We start from the raw sequence: 15,086 nt of genomic DNA, 5'->3' as shown, positions 1-15,086 counted from the left end.
CTGGCGAGTCTATGTTTCAAAATGGTGTAGACTTTACTCCTTCTGGATGCCAAGCTGGGAGGTGTCATCTTCTAGATAGAATAGAAGTCTGATGTGGCCTAGGAAGCCTCTGTTTCTTGCTGCCTAGGAGTGACTTGGCATCCAAAGCAATATTGGCCAGGCCTCTGGTTTGGCTGACATAGGGAGGATGGTTCAGCCAGGGCTGGGAGGGTCAGATGGGAGTGAATAGATCTGAGGCATATTCTTATGACAACAAGGCTCCCCCATCACCCAGCCCTTCAGGCTGTCCTGCTCCACCGTGGACCTGGGTAGTTCTAAAATATCCAGATGTTTTCTCTCACGTGCATGTGAATCTGGAAACCATCCTGGACCTTTGGCTGGAGAAGCACAGACAGATTCACATCTGGGCAGCAGGCAAAAGGCTGACGAAGAGCAGAACTTGGAGTCAGAAAAACTGGGGTCGAACCTCGGCCACGACCTTTTCTCTTGGTGTGTCTTTGGCCAGCCCTGTGACCTTTCTGGGTCTTGGTCTCCTCATCTAGAGCATGGGGTCTTTAGTCCAACTTTGCTGGGCTGTGGTGAGGATGGAATGGGAGTGTATGGGAGAGAGCTCTGTAAAACACTACTCAGTGACACTGTTCAAATCCAGTCCCTTTTGTTACTCAGCATTTTCAGGGCGAGCAGCTGCACAGATGCAGGTGTGAGCACCACCTCCTCCTGGAGAGTGGCTCTGCTTTCCAGCCCAGTGGCAGGGCTGCTGCAGGTAGCTGGATGCAGAGGCCTTGGCTCCAGCCACCTTGGCAGGGCTTCAGTCTATCGATGACCAGAGGACACTAATCGGGACACTGGGACTCTCCAGCCTCTTCAGGGTTGCAGCTGCTCACACAGAGGCTGTGCTTTGAAGGCTGAGAGTCCCAGATGCCACCAGGCAGCTTCCTTCATAGCAACTGGATGAACTGGATGAAGCTGGTGGACTTTAACCCAGACCATTGTCCTGTCAACTCCAGAAAGGATCCAGGAATGTAGGAAGGGAGGAACAAAGCCAAGGAACCAAGATAGGACAGGAGTTGACAGTCTGGGCTTTAGGCCAGGTTTCACCACCCAAAACCAGCTGTGTGACCCAGGTAGTTTCTTAAGCCGTGGGAGTCCCCATGTCCTCATATGGAGGGAGTCTACAGTACTATGTATCACCCTGACCTGTGCAGGAAGGTGTCCCACAGGCCAAAGAAAAAAGGCAGAATTATAAAACTCAGTAATGGTCTGGCTTGAGGGAGGGGAAGGAGAGGAGCAGTTCCAGACTCAAACCCACACTAGGTTCTGCTAAGCCTGACCCCTTCCTCTTTCCACTCCAGGCATTGGAATGGGTAGAGCGAGGTGACCTCCGAGTCTCCTTAGGTCCTTGTTCCCACTTCAGGGCGTGCCGTCCTAGCTCTCAGACTGATCTGGCCCAGCTGCAGTGTGACCTCGGTTTGGGTCTGGTGACAGGGCCACGTTGCTAACAGGCCAGCTCTTAGCCAGGCACCCATTCTCCCATACTTAGCTCACAGCCAATCTCTGTTTGAGCCCTAATCATGGGCAGTAGATGATGCTATTTAGGTCACTTATCTTGGCCACACACACACATGCACTTTAGAGAAATAAAGTGAAATCAGTGGCATTGAATCTTGACTCAGACACTTCAGCCTGAAAGATCTTGAACTGGTAATATCTTCTCTGGGCCTCAGTTTCCCCATCAGAAGTATGGGAGGCATATCACCCACTTTGCTGAACTCTTAAGGGTAAGGGAACAGTGTAGAGTACAGAGTGGGCCTTCATGAAATGGAAACTTTGGTCCTTTTCCTGTGACATTTGCTCCACTGCTTCTACCTGGGCCTCATCACCTCTCAGCTGGGCCTGCTGGATGGTCACTGTCACAACTGCCTGGTACTGGCGGGTTGCTGGGCTTCCTCCCTGCTCTGGCCTGGCCCTACCTGCATTTTCAGCTGCAATCACCCAGCCCCTTATCCCACCTATGGCCACCATCACATGGGGAAGTTACCAGCACCTGGCATGCTCTGTGCCTCTTGTCTTTCCAGTAAAGTTCCTTCTGCACATAGCTGGACCTTCTCCTGCCCGAGGGAAATAGGAATGCTTTGGGCTGAGATAATTAGTGGAAGGGAGTGCCTGCTCCTGCAGGGCCCCCTTGTGTGTACCTCACCCAGCCATATTATAGTTTTCTGTTTCTCTCTTTCTCCCCAACCTCAGAGACAATGACATCATTAATCTTTGCATTTCCAGGGACCACGGTATCTGACAAAGTGTAGGTGTTTACAGCATGTTTTTGCATGAAAGGGTGCTGGATTCAAGATATCTGGTTTCCAAAGCTGGTTATACCATTACTTAGCTTTGTGGTCTTGGGCCTGCTTTTTCATCTGTTAGTTAGGGGTCCTCAGCCCCCAATTTTATAATTCTCTGGTTTAGGTCTGGCTGCTCAGCCAGCTGGGGGACATGCTTCCTGAGAGTGGAGGAGCAGTTTTCCCAAGTATGACTGACAGAGGTTATCTGGAGGAGAGGGCTTGGAAAACGCCCTTCCCTGTGGAAAGCCAGCTGCTGCTTGCCTGCTGTGAAGCAGGGCAGGGGCAGGCTGCGGCTGCCACATCCCCTCTAGGGGTGATGTCAGGGCCTTTTGTTAGAACATGTTCATCACCTCCCTCATCCACAACAGTTACTGGTCACTTCGCTAAATTTTAGCAGGAATCAGATGACCGTGTCTGCACCTCCCCCAACCCTGCCCCAGACACTGACACCCAGGCCCCAGGCCACAGGTCCTGGCCCAGCACACACAAAGACTGGGGAGTACCTTCTAGAATAGTATTCCTATTTGTTACTTTTGGCAGTGTGTGTTTTTGAGGAAGAAGAATTCTGAAACATTGTTGGGTAACTCTCAACCAAACTCTGGCTTAAAGTTGTAGAGCCTCGGGGCTGGAAGTTTCTGAGAGGTGACTTGGTTTGCTTCCCCACTGTCTTAGACCATTTCATGCTGCCTTGACAAATGCCTGAGACTGGGTAATTTATAAAGAACAGAAATTTAGTTCTCATAGTTCTGGAGGCTGGGAAATATAAGATCAAGGTACCAGCATGTTCAGTTGACTGGTGAGGGCTGCTCTCTGTTTCCAGGGTGGCATCTTACTGCTGTGAGGATCACTGGGTCCTCACATGGTGAAGGCAGAAGGCAAGAGACTGAATGCTCTGTGAAGCTCTTTTATTACAGCCTTAATCCCATCCACAAGGGAGGAGCCTTTGTGGCCTAATCACCTCTTAAAATCCCAACTTCTTAATACTATCACCTTGGCAACACCTGAATTTCGGAGGGGACACATTCAAACCGTAGCACCCTCCTGATGCGGGAGCCCCCACCAGCATCTGGGTGTATGCCCATGACAGGGAGCCGACTGCCTCTTGGGTGAGGCTCTCCCGCCAGTGGGCAGCAGGAGTTTTTAGAAAGTTCACCCTGGAACTGGCCTTCGATCCTGATTCTGCTTTTGGAGCAGAGAAAAAAAGGCACTTGTGTTTCCCACGAGGTAGCCTCCATGGTTTCAAGATGGCCACCCTGTCTTTCCTCAGGCTCTTCCTCTTCTCTCCATGTTTTGGAGCATGGAGCTTTCGAAGACTCAGGCATCTCTTATCCTCAGGCTGGTGTGTCCTGGAAATAAATGAAAACACACATGAAAAAATGCATTTTGTTTGTTTACTGAAACTTTGATTGAAAACTGTGCTCTCCCTTGGCAAGCCCATTTGCTCCTGCAGTCCAGGTATCACCAACTCCTGGACGGGCATCGCCAGCCTGCTCTCCCCAGGCTGCAGGCGCATGTTCCAGATGCTGTCAGCCTGGCCCCTGCCCAACGCCTAAAACACTGCACTCCTTGTTGCTCCCTGGATGTCCTCCCCACCGCTGCTCTTGATTACTCATCTAGCTAGTCATTCATTCAACATATATTTAATGAGGCACTACTCTGTGCAGAGCCTGGGACAGGAGCCCTGTTCTCTAGACTAGAAACCCTGAATCACCATTGCTTCCCCAAGGGGTGGCCAACCTTGAGTGAATCGATGGTTCTAATTAATGTCCCTGGTGCCATCCTGGAAGGCAGGATAGCAGATGACTGGGAACACGGACTTCAGAGCAGCCCAGCTTGGGTTCAAGTCATGCTATTTGTCATGTTTTAGTGTGTATGCTGGCCTTTAGCAAGTTACTTATTCCTTCATAGTCTATTTCCTTCCTGTAAAATGGGACTTATAATAGTATCTACCATAAAGCGTTGTTGTGCAGTTCAAATTAGGTCATATGTGCAAAACTCCTTAGCTTAGATGAGGATGTGTTTGCCTGGCAGACAGGGTGGAAAGGATATCCCAGGGAAAGGTCACAAAATAAACAATGGCCCTGAGATGCAAGACTACAGAATACATTCAGAATGTCTCAAGGAGAAGGTACTGGGCTGTGGGGTGGATTCACTGTGGAGGGTGGTATATTAGTCTGTTTTGTGTTGTTATAACAGAAATACCTGAGACTGGGTAACTTATAAAGGAAAGAGGTTTATTTGGCTTACAATTCTGGGACAGCTGCATCTGGCATGGTCCTCAGGCTGCTTCTACTCATGGCAGAAAGTGGCAGGCAGCGGCGGGTACAAGCAGATCACATGGCGAGAGGAAGCAAGAGAGAGAAGCAAGAGAGAGAGAGAAAGTGCCAGCGTCCTTTAAACAATCAGCTCTTGCGGGAACTAATAGAGCAAGAATTCACTCATTAATTCCCCCTCCCCCAGGGAGAGCATTAACCCATTCATGAGGGATCTGCCCCCGTGACTCAGTTTCCAACACTGCCACATCAAATTTCCACATGAGTTTTGGAGGGGACAACACATCCAAACTCCATCAGGTGGGCAGGACTAATAGGAATTTGTTTGCCTTGCTGAAGGATTTTGGCATGTCCTACATGCAGCAGCAGGCACTGTAAAAGGGTTTCAAGCTGGGGAGAGAGATGTCAGATTTGTATTTTGGACAGGGCTCTCTACATGCAGCATGTAAATGTTGGAAGGGCCAATTTCAGAGGCAGGAAAACAGAAGGTCCAGGTGAGGGGTGGAGATGCCCAAACCAGGACAGGAACAAGAGTGGGGACAGGAGGCGGCGCTGTGCATGAGAGGTGTTGAGCAAGTGCAATTGACAAGATTGGTCACCACGTGGGTTGGAGGCACCGTCCACAGGGAGAGGAAGGAGTCCACCAACTGCTTGGGGAACTCAGTGGCTGGGAATGCCCTTCATTAAGATTAAAACCACAGGAGGTCAAGAGGGCGAATGGTAATGAGTTCAGTCCTGGACATGCTGAGTTTGAGGTTGTGGGGAGGGGGTGCATCCAGCTGCCTCCAGGACAGTGATGGGGCTAAACATGTAGGCGCCAGGGCTGGTGAGCAGGGGGCAGTGAGAGGAAAGGAGGACACAGGACAGGTCCCTGGAGGGACATTAACAGGTGAGAAGTGGGTAGAGGAAGAGGAACCCACAAAGGAGACTGAGAAGACACCGTCACGGAGGTCAGAGGAGACCCAGGAGGGAGGAGAGAAGGGAGCGGTCAGCTATGCCACAGGGTGGTCAAGGAGTTGGGGACCATACTTGTCCTTTGCTTTAGGCCCGGGGGAGGTCATTGGGCCGCTCATCAGGGTTGTCACTGGGAGTGGCAGTGGTAGGGGAAGGGGGACTGAGTGGGAGGTGAGAAAGTGAATATGGGCCACTCTTCTAAGAAGTTTGGCTGCGAATGGAGGAAAACCAGAGTGGCAGCTGGAGAGGACACAGTGCTGAGGGAGAGATGTCAGGTCTGTTTTTGGAGATTGGAGAAACAGTGTGTGTCTATCGGCTGTCAGAAAGGAGCCAGTTGGGAGGGAGAGGAAATACCCAGGGGCTCAGTTCCTGGTCCAGGGCATACAGGGGGGGAGGGATCGAGTGCCCCAGGAGGAAGTGTGGGGCTTAGTGCCTGGGGTGGGGTGGGGGTGGGGCATGCAGACACACCCACATCCCCGAGAGGTGGGGCAGAGCATCCATGTCCTTGATGAGGTTGCAGGGGTGGGGGGAGCGGTCCTGATATCCAGGCCAGTGTCTGGGGTCTGGGGCATAGCAGGTACTCAATTAATGTTTGTTGAATTGAATTAGGGGGTGGGGGGGAGCACTACTCTGAACCAGGATGGGACATAGGGCAGCGGCAGAGTTCACCATCATGCGGTGCCTGGATGGAATTTCAGAGAGCATTCATTTCAGTTTGTGGGTATTGGTCATATTCAAAGTAAAAGGCATTAATCAGATCAATGGGGTAGAGTATCCACTCTTGTTTGGGGGTGTCAATCCCTCAGGATCTAATGTTGGTCTCCAGAGGCTTCCGGTCTTCTCCAAACCCCACACAATAACAATGATAGTGACAAGATAGGGGCCTCCGACCTCACAAATTTGAAACACAAGGGACCAAAAAAAGGGCAGACTTCTAGTTTATAGGTATATAAAAGTGGATATTTTTATTAAATACCAATAGAGTTCTCAGCGGACAGGGAAATTACTTCAAATTGTAGGACATAAATTATATTCAGGAGACAGCTCACATTATAAAAAGGCTTACCTGCTGTGACATGATTGTCCTGTAGATCAGAGCGTCCTCCTGGGTGTGTAAAATGTGCTGTCACAGGGACATGGGTGTCTACTGTGCAGGTGGTGCCACTGGTCCTGGTGCTCAGGAAGTCCGTGGCATCCTCCTATCAGGGCACAGGCAGGGTGGCTCAGGCTGAGTCGCACTCTGTGCCCTCACCTTCCCTGCTCCCTATGAGGGAGCAACGGAGCTCAAAGTCACATCCTGAATTTACCTGGAAGATGACCTGGCATGAGACAGGGGTGCCATGGCAAAGCTGTGTGCTGTCTTCTCTACACTTGCTAATCCTAATAAAATTTATAAAAATGGTGAGCCCATTCATTCATTTATTTATTCAATAAACCTTTATCGCAGGACTACTTTATGCTAGGCACCGAGAATCCAGAAAGAATTCAGACCCAGCTCCTGCCTTGGAACCTGTTTGTCCTAGACCTTGATCCGCTGTGATCCAGGGTCATAAGTGCCATATAATATGAGGTGTGCATGAAACAAACACCAAGTGACCACAGAGAAGGGAACGATGCATTTCTTCTGGAAGGGCTGGGGCAAGTTTCACAGGGAGATGATGCGGAGCTTAGTATGTTTGGGACAGAGCTGGCCTGGAGCATTTTGCTAGAGTGGGCAGGAAGAGAAGGAAGATGGAAGCTGCCTCCAAGGGAAGATGGAAGCTGCCCAACCATCGTGGGGGCTGGGGTCTCCATCCCTTGCATGTCTTGCAGACACCTGGTAGGCATTTCCAAAAAGTGTCTCTGGCTGGTTGGTTGATGGATTTAAATGGCCTTCATTGAATGCCTGAGATTTTGAGACCCCCCAGACAGACCTCTCAGCTGGCTGGGTCTGAGGGCCCCAGCTCCTCAAACTCAGTTGTGGTGAGCAGAGAGGAGGGGGGAGCTTTGGGTGGTGTACACACTGAAGTGGTGTAGCACTGGACAAGGAAATTCCAGAAGGCGGCCTACTCTGCCAGCCTTACATCCATCTCCTGCTCCACTTCCACTAGTGCTCCCTCGGTCGATCACTACGCACATGGGAAATTGCAGATGGGATGAGTTCCAGGGGACAGCTCCTAGTCTGGGCCACCGGCTCCAAGTCTGATGGTGATTCCTTGCAGCACTACTCTTCCCCGAGCCTTGGCCTCCCTAGGTGACTTACCTGTGCCCAGTAGGCCTGGAAAGAAAGGAAGAAAGAGGGAGGAGGCAAGTAGAAGCTGCACCAGCAACTTGGCCCAAGCAGAGGGAACGCCATGAAATAAATCCCAGTGAGACTGCTCTGTGAAGACAGACCTGAAAGAAAGGAAGAAAGAGGGAGGAGGCAAGTAGAAGCTGCACCAGCAACTTGGCCCAAGCAGAGGGAACACCATGAAATAAATCCCAGTGAGACTGCTCTGTGAAGACAGACAGTTCAGAGGCCGACCCATTGGCAACCACCTCAGAGCACATCTTGTCTGGTGCTTGCATTTTCTGGAGTGTTTTCACATATATTAGCAGACCTCTTGCCTGGCTGACTTCACTTCCTTGCCTTTTAGGCTTCAGCATAAATACTTCCTCCTCCAAAACTCTTTCCTACCAGACAGATGCCCTTCTGGTAGCTGCCTCAGCATCGGCTCCTACCCTGTCATTGCATGTCTTGTGTTGGATCGTAAATGCCATTTCTTGCCTGCACCCCCATCCCTGGCTGAGGGCTTCGTGGCGGTGGGGACTATATTGGATCCACTGTTGTGTCCCCAGAGTCAAGAGAGTGCCTAGCACGCAGGAGGTACTCGATGAGTGTAGGTTGAACAAATACATGGATGAACAGCAAACCTGAGGGCTGGTGTGGCGGATTCATTCCCCCCTCATTCTATGGAGAAACTGAGTCTCTGAAAGGCTGAGAGACGAACCCAAAGTCCACTGCCTTGGCTTCTGGCCTATGCTTCTTGCATCCCAATGGGCCAAGGGTCTCAGCAGGTTGCCCGGTGAGCTGGCCATGCACACGGTGGCCTCCCTGCTGCCCTCTGGACAGCCTTCAGTCCTGTACCTTTTCATTTGGATCTGCTGCCGGCATGGATTGTCATGGTTACTATACCAGCCCTGGCAGTCTCTGTGTGACATTTTGGTTTTATTTGCTAAATATTTAAACACTTGAGCTTAACCCTTTCTGCCTCCAAGAGGCTTCTCTGCCCACTGCCCCTGTGCTTAAGTGTGAAGGCACCCTGCTGCCATCCCTCGGCCTTGCTGTCATGCCCCACGTGGTGACCAGACTTGCTTCTTGGCTGCCTGTGTTGACTTTCTGTTTTGTCACTTGGAAATGTCAACCTATACCACACTTCTTCACAGGGTGTGTGCTGTGTCTGTTAACAGGTGTGAAAAACCCTGATCCCCACCAGGGCACGTTAAGACTTGTCCCTGCTGGGAGGGACAGCCCCAGACATCCTGGGCCAGCCTGCTGGGGCTCTATTGACTTCCAGGCAAACACCTCTTGCCAAGTCCTTCAGGAGCTTCCTCAGCCACTTCTGAGCTTCCCTAGCCAGAGAGCAGGATGTTAGGGGTGCTCTCTGCCTGTGAACTCAGTGGGGTGCCAGAGGGGCCCCTGGTTTGGAGGCGTCAGTGTGTATGAACAGGAAGGTGGTGTGTCGCCTCACCTCCCTCTCCTCCGCCCCTGCTGGCTCAGGCTGAGCCCCTGAGAAGAGAGGTGGCCTGGGAAGCTCAATCCTCCCAGCCATGTGTTACCTTGGAAACCACACACTTGTCCTCGCCCTGGGCTGCGTGAAGTGAGGGGGCCTGGGCACATTTATCAAGAAGCTTTCTTGTAATTCAGGATACAAGAAATCACAGTCCCAACACGGGCAGCTACATGAATGAAAGGGTCCTGAGAAAAACAGCCAGTGCCTGCCCCCCCGAGGGGCTCCCACCCCAGTCAGCCTCTGCCACTTTTACGTGGGATGAGAGGACTGGGTCTTGGGATGTCTGGGATACTGATCACTGTATGAGGTTGGACAAGCTGCTTTTCTAGCTTGACCTCAGTTGTGTTGTCTGTTAAGTGGGCAGATTAGACCAGATGATCTCTGGGGTCTCTGATAGTATTTGGGCTTCCATGTCTGAGGGATGCTTGGTGATAAGGAGAGAAAAATGTAGGGAGGGTAGCCGTGAATGGTTTTTAGTAACAGTGACTGCCATAGTGTGCAATCAAGTCCCCCTTGTGGGGGACTGTCCAAGCAACTTTCTCCCTTCTCTCTGCCCAGAAACGGAGCTGGCAGTCTCCTTAACACAGCCTAAACTTTGAAATAGTAAACAATCAAAAAGACAGTTCTTTGCCTCTAGCATCTTAAAGTTTAAAGGTGACTCCTCTCAAGTCTCTTACAAATACAAACTGGTAAGACATCTTGAAGCTTTTAGGGTAATTAAAGCAAGCGACCAAGTTCTCTTGGCCAATGCTCAGTTCCAATCTCCTTCCGTGAACGCAAACTCCCACTTCTCCAGAGCCCCTGGGGAATGAGTGTTCAACTTAATAGAATATTCTATTTCTCTGAGTGCCAATGTGTGCCGTGCATGACTTCTTCAGTTAATTCTTTCTATTGTGTATTGATGTTACTCTTTTTTAATCATGACCTTTTCCCCATGGCAGAAGTTCTCAATCAGGGAAGTGTATCAGATCCCCGGTGCCATGTCTGGGCCCCCCATGGGCTAACAAACCCCATTGCCTGGGGATGTGTGTTTTGACAGCACCCTGGGGGTCCCAGTGCACACTCCTGGTTAAGAAACTTCACGCTCAGTTACATGCACAGCAGGGCAGCCTTATACACCTCCGTAGCCACCCCTGCTGTGCCTAATAAAGGGCATGGTACCTAGTAGGAGCTTAGTGATTCTTGGGCTAAAGATAATTGACTCTTCAAAGGTTTGGAAAATTGGAAGGCACTGTAGAATTTTTAGTGTTTGGAGACTTCTACACGATTGTCATTGCATTGTACTACCCAGAAAGTTCTGATAATTCTAGCTTCCTGTTGAGCAGGAATCTAGTAAAATGACATTTTCCTGTTTTTAAGAGAAAAGATGGCAAAATTACCACAGTTCAAAATTTCTAACACACAATAATTGGATTATGAAAAAATATGAACTGTCCCTGGTTTATCTTTGAATTAAAGAATTCAGTGCAATTCCACTGATCAGAGTTCTGTTTCCTCTGAACACATCACCCCATATAAACCTGTTGTGTGATGAGAGGGACACTGGGCTTGTGGTCAGCAGACTTGGGTCCAAGTTGTGACTTTGTCATTTGAAGAATTTTTTTTTAATTGTGCAAGAATATATATAACCTAATATGTACCATCCTAACCATTTTTAAGCATATGGTTTAGTGACATTAAGTGCATCCTGATTGTTGTGTAACCATCACCACCATCTGTCTCCAGAACTGCCTTTGTTGTTTTCCTTGTAACCTTGTGCTCCCACCAAGGCCTGTGGTGAATTTTCTTCATATACTCACCTCCATAAGCATCCCTGACTTTGTCAGCCCCTGAACTTACCTTTACTCTGTCCCAGCACCCTAGGATGAAGTCCAGCACCCTCAGGGAGATGGGAAGGTTGCCATCTCAGGGTAGCATTTCTAGCCTTCAGAATGGGGCCCTGCCTCAGTTTCCCTGCCTTCCCTCCTGATCCTGACTAGGGTAGTGGCTTCCTTGAAGCCTGGCTGCCTGGCTGAGCCCCATACTGTGTCCAGTCCTTGTGCCCAGTCTCTGCTTGCCATCAGCCACAGGGTCCCTGTCAGTCCCCTGGCCCTCAGGATCAGACCTGACTTCACCTCCAAGCCAGCGTCTGCCTGAGCTGAGTCTTGTCTTCCCTAGACACTGTGCTGTGGGCTGCCAGTGTTCACACAGGTCAGGCTTTGGCAGCTTCCTCAGTTTCTCCACCCATATTTCCTCCTCCTTCTGACTGTTCTTATGGAGAGGTGCCAGCAGCCCCACATAAACCTCCCTGAGTTGGACCCAGGATTTTCCAGGGTCTTCTGTTCCCCAGATGAAAAGTCCCCATCTTCCCCGGCATGGTTGTGGCTTCTGTCTCTGCCCTGATCCTTCTACTCTGAACAGGATCCACTCACTCTTTAGCAGCCTGGGGGTATGTTGCCACATTGAACCCTACACACTGCTGTGATCTGGTGGGTACAGCGGGCCACCTACCTGCTTTCTCATGTTGTTATTGCAGCCGAAGACAGCCAGTGCCTTTTGACTTCCGTAGCCCCCTGTTAGTTCATATTGAATCGAATGTACAAGGATACTAAAACCCCTGTCTTCTTCACTGAGCTGCTAAGCCCTTGCTTCTCCACCTTCTGTCCCCTATTCCCCCATCCTTATTTGCACAGTTGGCTTTTGGGGACAAGAGCTGCCCCTTTCATTAGCATCTGTCATGTTTCCCCACATTCACTGCAGCTGTTCATTCTAGTCTGTCCGGGTCTTTCAGCATCTCACTCAGCAACATATATTTGGGGCCCTCCCAGCTTCCTGTTCCTCCCACATTTGATGAGCCTGACTATGATAGCTTCATCCAAACCATTGATACAAATGTCGAACCAGTAATTCAATCTGGGGAAGTAAACTTTCTTTTGTTGGATTAAAGACAGGAGGAATGGAGAAAAGAATTCAGGGATTCACAAATCTTTTTCATTCTAAACATTTTGTGGCCTCCCTTTAGGCTGTGGTTTTATGTTGCCTCCCACCCAAGCCTTCTATGCAGCCACTTAACAAGTGTGTATTGAGCCATGCCGTGAGAGGAATGGTGCTTGGTGCTGGGATAGAGCTGTGAACTAGACTGGCCTCAGATGCTCATGGTCTGTGAAATGAAAGGATGCAGCGGCGCACTTGGCCACTTGGTGAGACAGGGCTGCAGCAATGTTGTCCCAACGGGCTGTGTCATAGGACAGTGTTGGTGCCACATGCCACCATGGCTCCAACATTCCCAAAGACAATGCTCAGTCACAGCACCTGGGCATGGCCAGGACTGCTGATCTGTGACTACACTGGTCACAGCCACAAGCCAGACAGAGATCAGTAACCAGCCACAGTGGAGCCACCTGCCAGGTGCAGAGCAGCCATAGCCTCTGAACTCCATACATGTGGCAACTCTGCAGAAGCACCATGTGGGGAGTCAGGTATGTCCCTGATACCTGCCTGCTGTGTTACTGCCCACAGACCCTGCCCCTCAGTGCCCTCGGTTCCCTCATTTGTACAACTGGGGCAGGAAGCTGAGTGTTCTTCAAGGTCCCTCCCAGCTCTCTATGGCGCCTCTTGCTAGAACATGTTAGAACCCTTATCAAGTGGAGAGCACAGAGACACACCACTGGGTGTGTGTGAAACAGGGTGTGAGGGGAGTGGGCAGGGCAATATTTGTCTTCCTGCTGCTGTTAGAAATAACAACTGTTCTCCATCTCCCTTGAGGACTGGACAAAAGGTCATTAATTCATTCAACACAGAGCTATTGAAGGTCTGTTCTGAGCCAGGTTCCGCAGCACGGCAAGGTCCCTGCCCTAAACGGGCTTGTGATCTAATGGGAAGATAAGCACGCAACTAGTCACATGCCTTGGCTGCAAGTGCTGAATGCTGAGCTGCAGAACGAGGGCGGGAAGGCACAGGGAGCACTTCCACCTAGATGGGAATGAGGACGCTGCCATGCAGGCTGCCTGAGATGGCCATGCAGGCTAGGCAGAGTTCTCGCAGGTGCAGGAGGGGTGAGGGTCCTTTAGGGGAAGGGACCTGCTGGAGCAGCTGTGAGGAGTGGGTAAGCTCAGGGCTTCCAGAGAATGAGAGGGATGCAGCTGGCCATAAGGGGAGTGGTGAGAAGTGAAAATAAAAAGGGGGACTGGAGCCAGATCCTGGTGAGTAGGAGCAGGAGAGATTAGGCATCCATGTCTAAATGGTAGCAGCCCCAAACTATCTATGAGAAGGGGCTCAGGGATAGCAATCTGATTGGGGAAGAGAGAACCTAGGAATCTGCCTCCAGGTTGCACTGGCAAAGCATTTTACGTAAGTTTGAGAGAATGTCAATAGTCTGTATCAAAGACCTAAGGCTAAGAAAGGGGGCAGAGTGACATCCCCCAATCGCTGGCACCAGCTCTGACTTTAAAGCATGGGATTGGGGTAGAGGAAAGTTTGAAAATCTCCCTCCTTGGGGGATCTTTAGGACTGAAGATGGCAGCCACCTGGTCCACTCTTGTTCAAGAGTCAGAGGAACAGAAAAACACTGCCCCCAGCCCCTGAATTCTGAGATTCCTGATCTCACTGATGGAACACAGCCCCACCAGGAGCCAGGGCCTCGTGGGGAACCCGAGGTTGCCTCGCTCTGTCAGATATTTTCAGATGATTAGCAAGAGCTATACTGATTAGACTTTATGAGAACCTTAGGATTTTACAATTTTGCTCTTCTCTTATTGTTCCCAAACCAAGCCTAGACCTAAAAATCCACTGTTCTCCAGCAGCCTCGGGGACTTAGCTTCTCCCCAAGGCAGGGAGTTTACATCCTTCTTTTGCCTGCAGGATTCAACCTTGCAGGTTTGGCACGGTGGCTGGGAAACACCACCATCCCAGAGTGCCAGCAGGATAGGCTCCTGTCCCCAAGGCCTGGCTGTCACTTGCAGCAGCAGTGATATTACCCAAAGAGGACATGGGGCATCTGTGTGTAGTGGGCTCAAAAGTTTCAAGTGCAGGGGACATGTAGGAGGATATGTGCTGCATGTGGCTTGCAAAGGAGCTGCTGACGCTGTACAGGAACTGACAGGCTCAGGCTGCTGCTGGGGACAGAGCAAGAGCTTGCCAGCAGCCGCCCTGGCATGCTTTCTCCCCTTCTCAATTTCTTTATGACACTCTTAGCCACACCTCAACCTGCCTCATTCTACCTTCTCTTAGGTACCCTCTGGCTGTCCTTCCTTGCTCACTTCAATCTTTGCCATCTTCCCTATCTAAACAGGTGATGTCTGTCACTGTGGGTTGACTCCCTGTGTGTGAGCGGTTTTCAAGCTGAATTGACAGGACTAAATTTTACAGTGAATACTGCCTGGCTCTGGAAAGAGAGAAAGAGGAGGACAATGAGGGACAGGATCTCTTGTAGCAGAGAACATTCTGATCTGAGTGTCCTTTCAGGATAAATTTAGTTCCCAAGGCTGGCGCAACATTCTAATTGGTGGGAGTCCTTGGGCTCCCACGGTGGGGAATGGACGCGTCCTCTCTCACCTGTCTGTTGACAGGAAACCCAAGGTTTGTGAACATTATGCGGAGCTGCAATTATGGCAGCCTTGAGCTGATACAAGACTTATTCATCTTGCACCAAATTTCCTTCAGGCCCCATTCTAGTTGTTTGTAGTTTTTGGGCATATACATTTCATGGCTGGCATATCTCAAGGAGGACATGCAGGTTATGAGTCTGTACTAGCTGTGTTCTCATGCTTCCAGGATTAAACTGATAATGACTG

General features: G+C 50.4%; 1 protein-coding gene across 2 annotated transcripts in view; it reads left to right on the top strand.

The window, feature by feature from the left end:
• The window catches only part of KCNN3 (potassium intermediate/small conductance calcium-activated channel, subfamily N, member 3), a 151,801-nt gene that overhangs the window by 45,987 nt on the left and 90,728 nt on the right, over nt 1-15,086 (top strand). The gene's annotated exons all lie outside the window — the stretch shown is intronic.

This window comes from Galeopterus variegatus, unplaced genomic scaffold (genome assembly GCF_000696425.1).
Source record: "Galeopterus variegatus unplaced genomic scaffold, G_variegatus-3.0.2 Scaffold154, whole genome shotgun sequence".
Taxonomy (NCBI): Eukaryota; Metazoa; Chordata; class Mammalia; order Dermoptera; family Cynocephalidae; genus Galeopterus; species Galeopterus variegatus.
The sequence above is the reverse complement of the archived record's forward strand: the minus strand, read 5'-3'. Positions and strand labels throughout refer to the sequence as shown.